The following is a 19,150-nucleotide window of genomic DNA, read 5'->3' as shown; positions in this document are numbered from 1 at the left end:
GTGATTATTTTTAACAGGAGGTGATTTGTTCAAACATATTAAATAGATTCCTATAACTTTGTCAGATATTTTCGAGGTTGTAATATTGAAAGGAACACCAAAAATGGCAAGAAAGATGATACATATATTAACTTGGAAAAATATAAAAGTTTTTCAAGATGGTAGATGCATACACAAGATGGTAGTTACAAGAGCTACAAAGCTTACCAGTCACCCATATGTATACCTAATATATTTATTTATATAAACACTAAAATAGAGTGATCGTTATGATTACCTAGGAAATTGAAATATAGCAATTGCAGTCATGAGCTAATTGTATGGCCACATATAAGGCATATGCAGTATGTAAATGCACAATGCCTGGCACTTATTCCTTGCTGATGAAATCAACTTGATAAAATGCAATCCAAATTTTAAAGATTATTCTGTACTCATAAAGAATATTTGACATTCAGCATTTAAAACTGTATGTGGCCAAGAAATATAAAACAATAAAAAATGATATTTTGTTTACACAACTAGGCATCAATGTTCATATCAGGACAAATGGAACCAGTTTATGAGTTAATTATAAAATAAGTGATTTTTAAAACTTAAATGTCTTCTTGTTCCTTTTACTCCAAAAAACAAAAAAGAAACATCTCTCACCCTCCAAGTTTCAGGGATTATTTCCTAATTCCCTCCCCTTTCAAAAAGCTATCAAATTTTGTCAATTGCATGGTACATTTCCGTTTGATTTCAACATTTATTAATTTTTATAAAAATCACATATTATGAATTTTGTCTCTGAGTAGGGAATGACTTGGTCTATCATTTGACATGTAAAACCCAGGACAATTGGTGCAGGTAGAATTGAGAAAATATCCTGTAATTAATTATTCTGCTCCTTGAGATAGGCCTGAGAAGGATAACTGAATTTGAACTGTTAGAACTTGGCGTTGAAGAAGGGGTGAAAAATAAAAGTAGGAAATTATGACTGACTTCCTCACAATGTATTGCCTCTTTCTAAATGTGCATCATTGCTCTACTATAACTTCACTGTTGGCCCGTATAAAAGGGCGGGGCAATGTGATACTACCATAGAGATATGATATGTATAGGAGACAGCCACTAATAGAAAATGAACACAGAGAATCTCAGAGTAAAGTGTTAAATAAAACTACCCCAGAAGATGGTAAAATCAGGTAACAGTGTCTGTCTACTTTGCCTCACTAGGATGCATAGGAGAATTAAAAACCCCTGCTGAAAATGTCTGTGAGAAACCTTGGAGAATTAAGTATGTGATTTGGTTTTCCACTTAAGTGACTATAGTTACTATTACATTATATGGAAATGGCATTTCATTTATATCTACATAATTAGCACGTAGCAAAAAGACAATTATGCATGTCATTAGAAATATATCCTATTACATTCGCTGTGAGTCTTATTTGATTGCAGCAATAAACTCCATCTGTATATTTCACATACACATTTTATTGGCTCATGTAGCAAGTTGACTGTCCAAGACAAGGCACTTTAAGAGAAATATTGTGTATAATATATGACATAATGTGTAAACTTCAGGAAAAGATTACATGTATTCATATTTACAAACACTGGTAATCATTCTCCTTCAGGCGTAAATGTTTCCAAACAAGCTTCTTTATGTCTTGGTGCTTTCATATATGCTCTTTTTTCTGCCTGGAGCACTTTTGATGGTTTCACACCAGCATCAGTTCTCTGTGCTTTCATGATGAACATTGCCAAGGCTTAGCTGGGCCCTTTGTGCAATGGATGACCTTGTTTGGGACAATGGCACACGAGAAGTGACAGGTGTTCCTTTCACGTCAAGCTCTTCAAAGCAGTGTGCTTGCTTTTCTCATTCCTGTTGCCTAGGATAAAGACTGTTGGCAGGATCTTTGGGTGCAGAGGGAGAAGCTTTCTGTTTAGAAGAACAAAGGGAACTTACCAGTGCTGGACTATCAATCTTTGGAGACTTATACAGGAGAGAAACATTTGTCTTGCTGTTGCCAACATATATTCAGACCTCTGTGTTATGGCAGGAAAACTGGAAATATCATGGTCCTGGAGATTCTCCTTGTTTCTTCAGCTCACCTGTCTTCACTTTGCTTCATCTCCTGGGCTGCTGGCTACTATGAAAACAAAGGAATGTCTGCCCTGCCCTGTCTTTGGTTTGGGGTCAGTCAATGAGAAACATAAGCTGGAGGTTGTGGAGGGAAAGAAGAATGAGAATGTTGTCTTTTTCCCCTTGATCTCTTGCTTGCTAGAGTCAGGGATGTCAGTGGTTTCATTTCTCTCTTGAAGATGACAGTTCGTACCAGTTGTCTCTCCCATTGCTGGAACCACAGCTCCCAATTCAAACTCTTCCCTCTCCTTACTTCTAGGCTGGTTGTGGAGTTTTCTCCACTCCTTGTTGATTTCATTTGTAATTTATCATTTTACTTTTCTCATTACATTGTTGGGTATTTAATTACTTTTCTTGTAGATGCCTGAATTGGACAGGCTAATTTCTACTTTTTATTCGAATCTTAAATGACATGTTAGGTGAAGTCAAAATTTAAAACTCAAGCCATTTCTTAAAAAGCACTATTTATCTTAAGTAGTTCTCTGGATTTTGAGAGATATATAAAAGTAGAAAATACAGGCATCAATCACTGAGTACTCACAGTGTTGGCAAGAAAACCCTGGAAAATGTCACATGAATGATTATTTAATTGTAAAGTATGGCTACAAACACCATAGAAATTGGTATAAAAACATTTTATTTAAAATAGCATTGGACATGATGAAGCATCTAAACTTGGTTTGAATCTAAAAGAATGGATAGAACATAAAATGAGTAAATGGAGAGGAGAGCGTTTCTGTCAAAAGTATTTATATAATCAAACTTGGAGAAATATGAATAAGTATGTTATCTGCACGAAGAGCCCATAAACTATGCCTTCCTTGAGTCTTTTCTTCTATAATTGAGTATTTAGTACGTGCTAGATAATTGAAGAGGTCTTTATCTCATGGCATATAATTATAGCCTGGGAAATGAACTTTTAATACACAAACATGCAAATAAATGCATAATTTAAAATGACAATTATTGCTGTGAAACAAATATAGGTATCATAAGGGAGCATAATTTAGTTTGGACAGAATGAAGCAAAATGTCTCAAGGATATGTAACTGAAGGATATGTAAACTGAAACCTGAAGAATAACCAGAAGGATATGCTGGTTACTAAGAAAAGAAGTGGGGAGGGAAATGTAATCTTCTACAGTACTAAAAACCTGGGTCAGTTTCTGGGGAATGAGATTAAGTTTGGTATATATTCGTAAGTGAAAAATATCAATGTAATGGCATCCTCATAACCAAAGGAAAAATAAAACCCTAAGGTCATAAAGGCACAGTCCATGTAGCATCAGTGGATTAAGAACACTGAATGAAATATATATTCTACTCCTAAAATAATAGGAATCTGTCACAGATTCTGAAATTCAAATAATGTCAAATTGCATGTTTAGGAATATGAAAACGGCAGATGAGGAAATTAAAATTAAGAGTGAGTGGGCTGTGGTAGTGAAGTAATTTGTAGGTAATGTGAGACCCCAGATAAGAATTCAACAATAGGAACATATATGAGAAAAAAGTCATCTCAAGAAAGAATTATTGTTACTGATATTACAACACAAAAATCATGTTCTTTTTCAGTGCTCAGTGGAAGACACCACTATGTATGAAACTAATTGTTCAAGGAAAATACCAGGAAATTACCCTTCAAATCTCTTTCCATGCTTTCCAACTAAATACACACACACACACACACACACACACACACAGAGAGAGAGAGAGAGAGAGAGAGAGAGAGAGAGAGAGAGAGAGAGAGAGAGAGAGAGAGAGAGAGAGAGAAAGAAAGAGAGAGAGAGAGAGAAAGAAAGAGAGAGAGAGAGAGAGAATTCATCGTATTTGTAGGCATCGTTCTGGTCTCAGTTTATGTATTACTGCCTTGAGATGATTTGTATGATGCCTCCTCCTTGTAAACCCTCTTATTATTACTTATTGCATGATTTTCATTTTAAATTTCCCCCTTATCATGCCATTAAATAGAAATGTATAATTTTTTGCTCATAGCAATCATAAGTTTAAATTATGCAATTGTTTGTGTATTTAAATGTTTAAGATACATTTCACTGAGTATAGTGTATTACACTCCATGCAAGCATAAACTGGCATGTATCATGAGTCCAATCACAGCAAGAGTTGAACAATGAACCCAACATGAATTCTTCATATTGCTTTCCATCTTAACCAATTTTGAAATCATGCAGAAATTCTTGAAATTGTGTGGATTTACTAAAGATAAAAAACATGGATAGAGAAATAAATAAAAAAATATTACAGATGGAAAAAAAATGCGTTTGACCTGAATTGTGTTTACTCTGAGACAACAGCAGGTTTTCCAAGTGATGAGACTATCTGGACACCGGGATGTAAGATCAGACCTAGGATGCGAGATCGGGACTGGAATCGAAGACGAGGCTGTCAAAAGGCTTGGAGTGAAAAATGAAGATAATGGTATGGATAGACTCTTTTAGAAATGAGAATGGAAAGAGAAGGACAAAGAGACAAATGCCTACCTGTGGGATTTGAGATTTGATTAAATTAGAGAGGTGATGTGAAGTAACATTTAAGTTCCTAGAGTTTAGATCTGGAATGCAGTTTGAGCTTACACTGCAACAACTGACAGTTGTATACTTTGATACAGGCTACAATTTTCTAATCTATTTTTTAAAGTGCGTGGGCAAAAATGTCTACCTAATATGTTGTGAACTAAATGTTAGCACATAATTAGCACTTTAATGCCCACCATTATTATTAGATGATGGAAGACCCAGACACTGCAAAGTCAACAAAAACAAAAGAAAAAGAAAAAGAAAAAAAAAAACCTAACCCTTTTCTTTAAGAAAATTGATCTTAATACTTGGTCCAAAATATGTAATGGGTTATAGATGACAATATTATAGTACCAAAAAACTCAAGTGGAGAAGTACACAAGAATTGTAAAATAAGATTGTGTGAACATATTTGACAAAGTCTAATTTGACAAACTGTCATAAACTGGAATTAGACTTTATTTTTTCCTGCCTTCTCTAGGTCGTGTTCTATTTTCCTCTAGGTTCTAAAGAACTAGTTAGCTAACATGAACTCAGTTAAAATTCTTAGCACATGGCACCTCTCACCATTATCCTATTACCACTACAAAAAGACCCTAAGGCAGATTCAATATTGATCCAAATGACCCTTCAAGAGGAAGTCATTTATATTATATTTGAGAACAAATCAGTATTCAGTTAGGATAACATTTTAGCTCTTAAGCTAATAAAGTGACCCTATTAAAAATGATCTGCTTTTTCCATGCATACTGATTTCAGAGACTAATGCAAGGTAGACAAGGCAAAGTAGAACCAATTCACACAGCAGACAAATGGGAAATTGCTTGTTACACTTTTATGATTCCAAGATTCATTTAAGTATCCTGTTTTCAGTTACACAGATGTCATGAATGTGTATGGAGCATTATCAGTGCCTTCCAGACACAACGAGTCTAGTTGCTGTCATTAGTCTGGCTCTCTTCTGATTTTGGCAGTCTTACAGATTGGAGGAAAGAAATGTTTTCAAATGCAAGAAGCCATGACTGCTTAGGTTGGAATGATAAATGCAGAAAGATAACATTGTTGTACCTGCAATTATTTAGGTAGAAATGATCTGTAAAGATATGTACAATATTTTCATATAATTAAATTGAAATTTAATATAATTTGTTTTGTTTAAATTGTTGACATCATATTTTAAATATATGGAAAGGATTAAGATAAAAGAATATGTACAACATATTTAAAAAGGAGACAAAATGAAAATAAGATATATTTAAAATTATACCTTGCATTTTAAAAGTGAAATTCTACATGTTAAAGAATATTTTATTATACACATCTATAACTATTATCAATATTCTACATCATATTGAGTATTTTTGAAAATATATAAAAGAAGATAGAGTAAACTAGATTCTCATAACCCTGAACGTATACTGGTTGACATTTTGTCATATTTACTCTGTCTGCTTTTTAAATAAAGCAATATACAGTAAGATACAATTCGGTAACATTTTGTTCCTGTCTGTTCTGATCCCAAAACTCCTCTGAAAGCAATCAGGCATCGAAATTAAACATAAATCATCTATGTCTTTGCAATATTTATGTCATTATTTTATAGTAAAACTAATCATCTGTATTATGTTGACTGTTGTATTTATTTACCTATCTGTATGGTTAAAGTTTCGGCAAGGGATACAAATACATGATAGTAACCAGCCACCACCTTTATGGGGAAAATCATGTCCACATTAAAAGTGAACTAAGTCTTTGCTATTGTGAACAGTGCCACAATAAACATATGTGTGCATGTGTCTTTATAATGGAATGATTTATAATCCTTTGGGTATATACCCAGTAATGGGATTGCTGGGTCATATGGAATTTCTATTTCTATACTTGAGGACTCGCCACACTGTCTTCCACAGTAACTGAATTAATTTACACTCCCACCAACAGTGTAAAAACGTTCCTATTTCTCCACATCCTCTCCAGCATCTGTTGTCTCCTGATTTTTTAATTATTGCCATTCTAACTGGTGTGAAGTGGTATCTCAATGTGGTTTTGATTTGCATTTCTCTAATGACCAGTAATGATGAGCTTTTTTTATATGTTTGTTGGCTGCATAAATGTCTTCTTTTGAAAAGTGTCTATTTATATCTTTTGTTCACTGTTGACAATAGCAAAAACTTGGAACCAATCCAAATGCCCATTAATGATAGACTGGATAAAGAAAATGTGGCACATATACACTATGGGATACTATGCAGCCATAAAAAAGGATGAGTTCATGTCCTTTGCAGGGATATGGATGAAAGTGGAAACCATCATTCTCAGCAAACTGATACAGAACAGAAAACCAAACACTGCATGTTCTCACTCATGAGTGGGTGTTGAACAATGAGAACACATGGACACAGAAAAGGGAACGTCGTGCGTGCACTGAGGCCTGGGGGGGTGGGGGGCTAGGGGAGGAATAGCAGGGAGTAGGGGGATTGGGAAGGGATAGCATTAGGAGAAATACCTAATGTAGATAACAGGGCAATGAATGCAGCAAACCACCACCATGACACATGTATACCTATGTAACAAACCTGCACCATCTGCACATGTACCCCAGAACTTAAAGTATAATAAAAATAATAAAAATAAACGTTTGAGATGATTGACATGCTAGTTATCCTTATCTGATTACTATACATTGTACATATCAAAATATGTACTCCATGAATATGTAAAATTATTTGTTAATAAAAAATAAAATATTGAAAGTTTTTAAAAAGTGAACTAATCATGGTAGCAGTCAACATATAGAGCAAAGCAGAATATCAATGTTCTCCAGACCTAGCAAGGTATAGATACAATTTTAAAGAAAAACCTCATATTAGTGTTTGTCTCTCAATTTTTTTTAAAAAAAGTAGCAATGGGTTTAATCAAAATATTACTATTAAAATACACCAATAGAACTTATTATGCCAGATTGTTTTACCAAAGATATTTAAAGCCATATCTTGAAGACTAGGGTCTATGTTTCCTCTTCTTGAATCTTGGTTTACCTTTTCCACAATTAATTAAGAAAGAAATAATGCTATATGATTTCTGAGGCTAGGCCAATTAAGTCCAGGCGGCTTCTGTCTGGTTATTATACATTTGCTCAGGTCAATGCAGCCAACATGCAAGCAATTTGACTATCCTCAAACCACCATGCTGGAAAGCGAAGGTGATCTGGTCAGCAACACCATTGAACTTACTGCAGCCAGCCAGCCTCTAATGCTAGGATTCAATGGACGATCTTAAACATTCAGCCAAGTAGAAACTTCAGTGAACTGCTGCCCAAGGCAACATCTGATTATAGCTATATGAGATATTCTTTCTAATCTGAACTCCCCCGCCAAGCACATTTCAATTCCTGGAACAAAACATCATGAAGAAAATAAAATGGTTGTTTTAAAGTGCTAAGCTGGGGGGAAATTTACCATTTTGTAATTTGTAGCAAATACATTATATATATTTTTCTAATGCATTGCAATAAACTATAAACTTTATTTTATAATCAAACAAAACTATAAAAACAATTTAAAATGTAATTTTAATGAATATTAATGAGAGATAAAGGTATGCATTACTTTCTGAATTTTCATGAACTTAATATTTCTTATTATGACAATTCCAGTTTTACTTAAAATCCACCACCAAAATAGAAAACCTGCTGTCATGTATTCCCATCTCTGTGCCAACACACGTTTCAATGTGTGATTTCAAGGGAGAAAATGTGGAGTTTGCTTCAGTCACATTTCAAACTCTGAATTGGATTACATTGATTAAAAATGCTATGTTTTATCATCATTGTTTTCTCTTATATTGCAACGACAATATCATCTTTGAACAAGATAAGCCTTGTTGAGAAAATAAATGAAACTTACAGTCTTAAAAAATGCTTGTATTCAAATATTTGGAACAAATAATAGTAAATTGAAATACATAAAGGTGTAACTGAATTAAGCATACAAAACAAGATTAATTTTTTTATGCATGAGAAAGTTTAGAAGATGAACAAAAAGTTACCATTCCTCAAAGATTAGTTAGTAATGCTTTATGATGGAAATCGTGAAGTTTTGATTGCACTAAAACTGTTGTGTGTGCATGAATCACTCTGAAAATAAAAATGTATATATGAGAAAATATTAAGGGTTTCTGTTACATGGCTTTCAAATCATAAAGCCTCTGTAAAGAAAAAGTTGCTAGAGGAAAATTTAACAATCATTCTAGCATCAGTTATTAAGAAAGAATAAAACACACAGCTATTTTGATATCAGATGATGTGCTAGGTGGTATTCTAGTGTTGGTCTGTTATGGAGGTAATTATGAGAAGTAATTTCCCCTCCCAAAACCATATTATTATTAATGTCTCTAGGCCAATAAACTCGTCCCAAATTTTAAGGGATGTAGTGGGGTGCTGATGCCAATGGCATTATTGTGATGAATGTTTAATGGAAATTTTTGGTTCATTAATTGATCGATAAAGGTTAAAAATACTGCAGTAAACAGTATAAGGCTTAGGAAAGAAAAGGTTTCCTAAAATGTTTGCTAATTTCCAGATTTAAAGGCAACAATTATACAATGAAAAATATCTTAAACAGATGATAAATATATTAAATAATAGCATCACTACAGGTGATAGTGGTGATACAGGTAAAAACATCTGTCCCCCAGTCTCATAGGTGCTATATATCCCATGCCAGATTAGAGAAACTGGCAGTATCTATGCAAAAGCAAATGTACATGAAAGAGCACATGGAGTGTTAGAGCCCAGATGATGTCAACCAAAGTATTCCCTGGAATAAAAGAGCTTACCCTGAGTAGAAACTGGCATACTACATCTGACACATGGCAGAGCTCAACACTGGCAACAGGGAGTCAGTGGGAAGGAACTTGGGAAGTACATGAGGTTAATGGTTGCAATCTTGGAAAGGTGCTGCTTTTGGAGGAGAGAGAACAAAGTATTCTTGAAGGTGACTATTGCCTTAAAGGTGGGAGTGGGTAGAGAAAAGAAGGGAGGCTGATGATAAGAATCTTGCAGAAATCAGACATCAAGAATCAGGACGAGCCTATAGGCTGGCTGCTGGCTACCCCTACACAGCCTACCCTGTGCTCCCTGGTGGGACATTGTGAGCTGGAAGACTACATCATTATGTTGTCAGTAGATGTCAAACCCTTTGTTCCCAGATTATCTGGGCCCAATGTGGCATGATCAGAGTCCTCAGAAGCATGTGTCTTCCATAGATGTGCAGCCACACGCTATGTATTTGTTCTGGAACCAGGAGTGACAGAGCAGAAAATATATTCTGAAAATAAGGCCTTAGGAGCTTCAACTTTTGCACCTCAGAATTTATCTTCTGAGATAACTCTTCATCTGTAAGCCTATTCTCCTTTGACCCTGACTCTACACAAAAATCTTGCTCAATACATGCTCCCAGTGTAATTATAACCAACCCAGTTGTTACCAAGGCTTTCAAACAGTGAAGCCTTAAAAGGATTCCATGTGCCATCTTCCACAAGAAACAAAACTCAATGACAATGAGAAAAAAAACAGTGTGATGCGCAAAAGTTTGACAGTAAAAGGGCTGATGGAACTATATCATCTGAGAAAAAGTCAGCCAAACATTCACGCCATTTGTCCATTCATGCCAAAGATAGTTTGAAATCAGATGGTTAATATCATGAATAAATAGACAAGGGCCAGGCTTGGTGGCTCATACCTATAATCCCAGCATTTTGAGAGGCTGAGGTGGGAAGATCATCTGAGTCCAGGAGTTAGAGTACCTGGGCAACACAGTGAGGCTACCCTCTTCAAAAAATAAAAATATTAGCTGGGCATGCCTGTAGTGTCAGCTACTCAGGAGGCTGATGTAGGAGGATCCCTTGAGCCTGGGAGTTTGAGGCTGCAGTGAGATATGATTTAACCACTTCCCTGCAGCCTAGGCAACAAAAACAAACAGGAAATCCAGAACCACTGCAAAAAGTAGGACTTTCACCAATCCTGAATTTGAATTTATCAGGCTGGATTTTCCTTAACTGCAAGGTCCAGAGAATAATAATATTTCAGAGATACAAAAGCAACCTAAGTGGGGATCTGGTTACTCCACCTGGACCAACATTTGTCTTCTAAGAGAAATGGTAAAATCAGCTGACATGTTCTCACAGGGAGAAATAGTGGTGAAAAACAAATAATGTATCTGTAATGGCTAGTGCTGCTACCAACTCCCTTCCTGTGCAAGCGTTATCTTGGAGACCAGTGGTGATGCTGTTTGGCAGACATTACATATAGCACTGTCTCCAACCCCTAACGATACTTCCATGCTAAACCTATGACCCTATGAAGAAGAATTTCTCCATCAGCAGAGCCTGAGGGTGTTAATGTGTAACTTTTTGAAGTTTTATCTTCAGATCCTTCCTATAACAAAGAGAAACACATTATCTATCATGTGAAAATGTCTGAAGCATCACATGCTGGTGACCTTGAACAAAATGAAGCCTCAAGAAAAAAACAAAAGAAAGAATGAATGAAAAGAAGAAAGAAATAAAAGAAAGACAAGCCTAAATTGAAATAGGACTCCTGATACTTCGAAAGCCGCCAAGGGTTGAAGATGTCAAGAAGTATCCCAACCTGACAGTTGCATCTGAAAGAAGAGAGTCCAGTCACCAAATTTAAATCTAAACAGCAACCATGGAATACTTTTAAAATGGCTTAAACAAGAGCCAGATTCCAGTATGGTTGGGTTTGGGGAAAATGCTGAGGGCACTGAAAAAGCAGCAGCGCTCCCAGCCCAGCATGCAGACCAGCAGCGTTCTCAGCGGGAGCCAGGCGGGCCCCTTCCAGGGAAGCTGCATGGGTCAGGTGAGGCTCTGGCACAAGCCCTTGCATGGCAGCATCCCCCTGAATAAGAAACGGAAACAGAGGGAGGTTGTCTGTACCTTCACAGAGAATAAACAATTGCTGCTTTGGTAAATTATAGGGTGTCATAAAATGGACACAGTATTTACTGCTATTCTTCTATTTTTACATGTCTTTTCAGAAAAATATCTATGTATACAAAATGAATACATAATGAAAGAAAACAGGCAAAATTGACATACTTGCCAGCATCTTTCGAATTCTCACCATTGTCACCTGTCACCTGGCAACAGTAACTTCAACTGCCACATTCAAAGCCCCTGTCTTTTGATATAGTACATAAGCTCCTTTTCTCCAATTCCCCTGCATTTTCCATTGGTGAGTACACCCAAGACTGAAAGCTTTTATCATCTATTTTCAGTGTAAAAGAATGGTTTACAATTTGACCTTTTAGACCTATAATTCTGGGACAGAGTATATTTTTCTTTCTTGATCTAGAGAGTTAGATCGTGTACTTATGTGTCCTGGAAACAAAACATATTATCAAAATTGCTGTAAATTGAAATGAAGTAGAATATTTTACTTCCTTAATATAATCAGAGTAGGAAGTCACAGTAGTGACTTAGAGAAAAAAGAAAGATGTTACCTTTATGGATTTCTTTGTATTTTTCATCTAGAGAAGTTTAATACCAAAGTTGAGATTTTACTTTTTTTGTGATTTAATTTTATTAAATATATTTATTTAAGAGGAGAAAGAAACCACTAAGCTGAAATTAACTGATTTCCTGTCCTGGTGAGAAATCAGACACAAAATCATTGCTAAGTGTTACAAAGGTAAAACAGTTCCAATAATAGCATCATTTTAATTCTGCAACATCAAACATTGATTTGAGATTGCAGCTGATTTTTCTTTTTACAGAAATGTTCAAATGTCATCATCAAATGTTATAGTATAGTTGACTTTCAATATGATGATGGATAATATATAATATTACTGAGGGTACACTATGTACTAGATTATATTTTAAGTACCTTTTCTATATTAATGTAATATGCACAATGATCTATGAGGAAAATATTAAAATCACTATTTTATAGATTTAAAAGCAAAGGCAAAAAGTTATAAATGGTGGGGGGGAGTTGCGATTTGAACTTTATCAGATGCTTCAGTTCTTCTTCATGTGTTTTACCATTAACCATATGGATTCTTTAGTATGATTATTGTTATTTTTGACCAAAGGCAAAATAAATAAATAAGCCTTTTTATTTTTTAACTTCTAAATGTCCTTAAGGTCTAGATAGTGAACTTATTTCCACTGGACTTTTAGGAACAGCTTATTATTGTCATTTTTTGTCTTAACACAATTTTATTTCGCTGGCTCTCATTTTCTATGAAAGAATAGAAGATAGAAAGTGGTTCAGATACTAACTGTACACTTAAAGATGACTAAACTACAGATATGGAGGAAAGAACTGTCAAAAACAGATGGCAGGATAGACTGAGCCCACAGGCTGAGTTTGCCGATCTCTGAGTTAAACTAATGAATCATGGGTGGGTGATAAATGCAGGTAATTTATTTCAGTATTCGTTACTAAAAAGTTTATACAATGTTATAGAAAAGCATGAAGAGTTAATCTTAAGAATCTTGCTATTAATTTTGCTCTGTCTACTGACTGTCATGTAGATGTGCTTTATTTATTCCTTAAATCACTCACATACTTGGCATTTATTGTTGTGCCTACTGAGTTTCATATATGTTTTCATTTTTGTATACTGTAAAATGTTTTATATATGTTTTAAATTTTGTATACCGTAAAACATTTTATATATGCTTTAAATTTTTACTTAGATTACTGAAATAACTGAACAGCATTTGGCTATAAACATAATACCTTTACATCTTCGAATGTTCATTGGAGAGGTGTGGAGAGGCATAATATTATTGTAATTAGAATTACTAGATGCCTAGACTAAAAATTGACAAGACAAAATACATAATAAATTGACCCAGCAGGAGAATCCATTTCAGAGTCAAGGGAAATAATTTAATAATAGATCCTTAGGAAAAGCTTATAGCTCACAGATGATTTACTTTGCTTTTAGCCATTTCTGTAATTTACTATGATTCCCTACTTCATACCTTGCATCTTTTGTCTTTTTTCTCCTTCCCATTTCTTTGCTCTCTCACAATATCCAACCATCATTTTTTTCTCTCATCGCTGTCACCTATAAGTTTCATCTACCACTCCTGTCTGCAAGTAAAATCCTCATGCATCTTCTTCCTTCTCTTAACTTCAAAATGTAGACATTGTAATACATACAGATAGAGCTTCGACTTTTGTAGAATGAAAACTGGAAATTACAAAAATATTGTTTAGTTCTATTGCTAACATATATCAATAATTACATGATTCAGAAGTTTATTATAAAATGGCACAATTTCTTTTCCTGAGACCTAAATCCTTTTTTATGCCTTTCAACAATTAATCACATTATATTTATAAGGGAAATATTATACCCCATGTATACATTCATGTATCAGTGCTTACTATAGTTACATTTTCTAACATCCTTTGAATGTCTCACAGTGACTAATTCTTACATCAGACTCTAATATGGGCAGCGACTCATGGAGACAATAAGAGGAGTCCAGGGACTGATTTTGATCAGTTGATGGTATAAAGCCCTGAGATGGTATTTATATATTTCATCACTGCCACCTACCAACACCAAAGGAGAGGGGAGTGCCATTATATCCCTCTTCGGCATAAAAATTTCATGAATTTCTTTATCCTATTCAATTCAACAGTCTGTTGATAATAAGATAAGGTTTGGAAGAGACTGAAAAAGAAGCTTCTCATATTGAAATCTTTCCAGTTAAAAGTCTTGAAATGTAAGATTGAAGCAAACTCAGAGAGATTATCCTTTCTACTTTTTTTGCCAATGAGAAACTAAAATATGCGGGCTGACCCTTTTGTTCACAGTCACAGTTCTTTGATAAAATAACTGAGTCTTGGACCTGGTCTTCCACTTCCTTATACAAAATAGAGCAGGGAGGAATTCTGAAAGTGCTTTGTGTATATTGGGGCTATTTTCTGCAGTAAACATACTGAAAGAAGGCATTTATTCAAACTGGGTTGGATGGTGTTAAAAATACCCATCCTACTCTTAAAGAGTTTATTGTGGAAACATAAGGAAGGACTGCCCACACATGGTAAATCAGTCTTCTTTCTGAAGACTAACAAAAGTGATCTGAAATCAGTGTGAATGTCACTCTTGGTATTCAGTCTCCTTTAGAAAACATAAACCTTGAAAGACCAAGGAAAGGCATTGCCATAGCAATTTTAAGATTTTACCTGCTGGCTTCCTGTCATATTCTTTAAAAAATGAACTCAGAGCTAATGAAAGTAGTCCTGAGGGGCATGTAAGAATAAAATCTGTGCCTAAATGAAAATCTAGGGATAAATAATGAAGAATTATATTCCGAAGAGACTCCCATTGTAGAAAGCTACTGTGGAAACCTATCTGTATAATATTGGAAAACAAAAATGTAATGAATTTTGTATAGATCAGAAAGTAACAAAACGTAAACACTAATATCTCATAGATTTGTTTGAAATAAAATTGCCATTCATTTCTTACCAAGCATTACTATTTCAATGTTCCTGCTTCTTCCTTTGTAAATTATATTTAAATGACGAAAATTAATTTAAATATACAAACTTGTTTGTAAACAGCTAAGTAAGTTTTTTTCAGTTAAAAAAAGGAGTAACTAATTTTAATTATAAAATGGTTGTGTTAGGAGTGAAAAAGACGTATTGGGAAAAAAGTAAAATAAAATAAAAAGAAATGGTTGTGTTAAGACTTTATTTTGTAGTAGTTCCTTACACGAAATGGAATTACTGACTATAAGAAAGATGATAATCATATCCGTTGGATAAACAATGAACAAACAAGCAATAATACCATTTGAAGAAGGGGACAGATTTGAAAATTGCTTAAGTGACAATAAAAATTGACTATAATCAATTTTGCATGAAACCTTTCTGACTCCGAAGACTTTGTCTTGTTTTGTTTTATTTTTCTTATCTCATGTGGATTTGGAAAGAGAAAATAAGCAAACCTATTGCTCTCAGAGGGTACAGTGAGTTGTAACAGGGAGAAGATGACAGTTCTGATAGGCTGACAAACATTTCCTGACCTGAGCAGATCTTTAATGATTCTGCTTCCTTAGTACTATAGGTGAAATGGAGCAGAAAGTAAAATGTTTAGTTAAATATCTATAATATGTTCAAGCTTTTAGGCAGAGTCTCCACAGATATGAAAATATAGTCAGTAAGTCTTACCTCAATATTATGATTATATTCAAGTAATAGTAATCTTCCTAAGATATCTAGAATATTTCCTTTCTTACACATTTTAAGAACACTTGTGGCTTTTCCTTTTTAACACTTAGAGGATTTTTCAACATGTACCAGTTCATTACTAAATTTAATGAAGCCAAACTTTTCCTAATAAGTACATTGAAGGAGAAAGTCTTTATTTCTCCACTAAGTTCAATAGCTTTTCTACTACAATATAAAAAAGTTGCGAATATATTTATGCTCTTAAGATAAAAAAGTTGCTAATGTATTTATGCACTTAAGATATTTTGTGTTTAAAGTTAATTGTAGAAACTGACTTCAAGTTGTCATTCTCTTTGCATATGTGAAGCAGAATTAGGAACAGAGAAAATTCCATTATAAAAAAGCTCTTGATTAATACACATAAAGTCATAAAGATGCATCGTCATTCTTATTATGCAAGGAAAGCATGCTTTACAGGAAATAAATTAGTTTGTAATATCCTTCAAAAATTATGAAGTGTGCTCAGAGACGTATTAAAAAATCTGACAGTAAGATGAAATATATTGAATGAAGCACATCGTGGATGTTTAACTGAGAATACCAGCTTTATTGTTGTTGGAGGCAATATATGCCTCATGTTTGAATGTTAATTCCCAATAAAGCTGCCATTCTGAAGTAAAGAAGGATGTTCAAGAATCTTAGAAGCATCTCTGATGATATGCTTATTAGTCCACTGACTCTATTTGAGATGGATTGATTATACTTTCTCTTTTAAATCTATTTAGCTTAAGTATTTGATTGCTGGAAATTGATTTTTGCATACCTGACACACCAATTCTTAGATAGGCTGGTGGAAAAGATCACTAGAAATGTTGCAGCAGACTAAAACGGAGATGATAAAAGTACATGTCCTATGTGGATGATGTGAAAGTTAAATAAGAAAACACAAATGAAATGATCGCCATAGAGCTTTGCATCTATTAATAAATGCTCATGAGTAAAATAGTTGTTGTAGTGAAAACAAGCAATTATTAAGAAAGTAATATAACAGTAATATTAAATGAGTCAAATATATATTAGAAGTATTTTGAAAAGAGAATATTAACAAAAGCTCACGTTTTCCATTGACAAAAATAAGTCATTTTGAAAATTTCAAAACAACTATTTAACTTTAACTAAGAAACCATGCTTGACTTCTTTTCCTGTGTTTCTCTCTCTCTTTTTTTTTATTTCTCTGAGAATGTGATGAGCAGTACAAATATGGATGTTTTCACTAGAAAACGTCAGGATTGTACTTTATGGATCGAAAGAAGTGTGCCGGTATCAGGTTAAACTCTAATTTAATAAGGAATTTTAAAAAGAATTAAATTTAAAAATCTAAGTAAAATTTTGCATTTGGCCATGAATTGTGCCTTCTTCCCTTATTCATACACATTAAATCTTTGTAATTGAAGATCTTAATTTAATTCTTTGAAACTAAGAGGTTAATGTATTCTAGAGAAAGTCAGGGAAGAAAAAGAAAACTGACAATTTAGTGAGTTTCAGCTTAAGTAGAAACAAACAGAATCCAAAGGCTTTCAATAACATACAGGTATGTCAAAGTTATCAATTTGAGCTTTATAATTTCAAGCTTTTAGTCATTGTCATCTCCTGCTTCTTCAATTATTTTTATTAATTACATCAAAATAAACAGATAAGATCTAAGAAACTGAGAGAGAGGGAACCTGGAGGAATTCTTTCTTCTTCTGTTTTCTGTTGTGACATTCAGGAGAAGAGGGATACTCTGTGTTAGAATACAACACAGTGATATTTAAAAAGAGAAACAAATGAAGCATATATGACCTCTTGGGCATATTCTTAAAAGACAAAGTAGAACAACAGGAGCCAGAACATTTTGGTCTGAAAAACTGCCTTGAAAATTAATGTTAAAAAGGCATATGCAGATTCCACACATCAGCCACCAGTAATTTTCATCACTTCTGGACAGTTAACACAGAGGACAGGGCTTCTCCTTGAGAGCTGGGGCTATGGGTGAACTACAAAGACTAGAATGACTTGAAATTCAATTCAAAGTCTGTGCACATACATTCATAATAGAACATTAAAGATCAACTGACTAACCCTTGTTCTGACTTTACAGGTAGGAATATTGGGAATCTAAGATGCTAAATAACTCAGCGATGACAACAATAAGCAAACCCGTAAATGGTAGGTTCAGATATAGGAGCTATGTCTTTCTCTCAGCATGTAGTGGTCTTTACAATACATATTTACATTAGTTAATCAAATTATTTATTATCACCTTACTATTAAGCATGCACCTAAAATATATCAGGCACCAATCTACATAATTAAATGCAGTATATAATTTAATTCTCCAGTGCCAATTGGCAAGTCTGACTTTATTAACGGTGGAGTTTGAGTAACCAGCTTGTTGGAGATAGATCAAAAATTCTAGAATTCCCTGACTGTAAAACACCATTCATATTATACTCTCATTAGCCTTTGCTATGTCGATAACTCTCCTCTCAAGAATATAAAATCATTTTGAATTCTCTGTGTGCCTTTCTTTTTCAACGCAATTTTCACAGTGCTGAGCATGAAGCAGGCACTCAGGAGATTCCTGTTGTTTGAGTGATGATGGAGATTGTGGTTTTGGTGATATTCGTGATTTGGTAGCCACCCAGACCCCTAAGCGAAAGAAGTAAAAGAAAATGTACCTTGCAAGTATTGATTTCTCATTAAATATTGAATCTGTATAAAGACATTCAACAAGATGCTGAAGAAGTACATGGAATACCCATCAATTTATCACTCAGAAAATTAGATGTAGAAAAGAAACTCACTGACTTCTGAAAGCAATAAACCTTGGAAGAGTCAAACTGACCCTCAGACTTATTAACACTCTCAAATAAGAGACAGAATCAAACTGTAAAGAGACTATTTTCTGAATTATCTTTGCTATTAATCTATTTTATAGGCTCATTGATTTTTTTAAAAATTATATGTTTACTTTCATATATGATGAAACATATACATCATGTATGTTTACAAATATATACCTTTACTTTCTTAATTACATATAATGAAGTAATTTAAAATAAAATGTAACCATAGAAGTTCGGCCAGCAGCCCTCTTAATGAACACAGGATAGGATTATGAATTGGTACGATGGAAAGCATTTGCACACAGGCAGGTAGGCATACCTCCCTCAGTTACGGTCACCACTACTGAAATGGAAGGTATCCTTTGACTTAA

The 19,150-nt window shown here is 34.1% G+C and overlaps 2 long non-coding RNA genes across 2 annotated transcripts; one reads left to right on the top strand and one right to left on the bottom strand.

Moving 5' to 3' along the window:
- Positions 1-3,800: 3,800 nt before the first annotated feature.
- Positions 3,801-9,799, bottom strand: LOC144578888 (uncharacterized). Its single transcript, XR_013525353.1, has 2 exons — positions 9,504-9,799; positions 3,801-5,735 (listed from the first exon to the last, which is right to left on the bottom strand). It is a non-coding gene; the product is annotated as an uncharacterized LOC144578888 (long non-coding RNA).
- A 1,878-nt stretch (positions 9,800-11,677) lies between these two features.
- On the top strand, positions 11,678-18,865 carry LOC118146926 (uncharacterized). Its single transcript, XR_004733090.3, has 3 exons — positions 11,678-11,922; positions 18,032-18,099; positions 18,483-18,865. It is a non-coding gene; the product is annotated as an uncharacterized LOC118146926 (long non-coding RNA).
- The last annotated feature ends 285 nt before the right edge of the window (positions 18,866-19,150 follow it).

This window comes from Callithrix jacchus, chromosome 13 (assembly GCF_049354715.1).
Source record: "Callithrix jacchus isolate 240 chromosome 13, calJac240_pri, whole genome shotgun sequence".
Taxonomy (NCBI): domain Eukaryota; kingdom Metazoa; phylum Chordata; class Mammalia; order Primates; family Cebidae; genus Callithrix; species Callithrix jacchus.
This window is presented reverse-complemented; position numbering and strand designations above follow the sequence as displayed.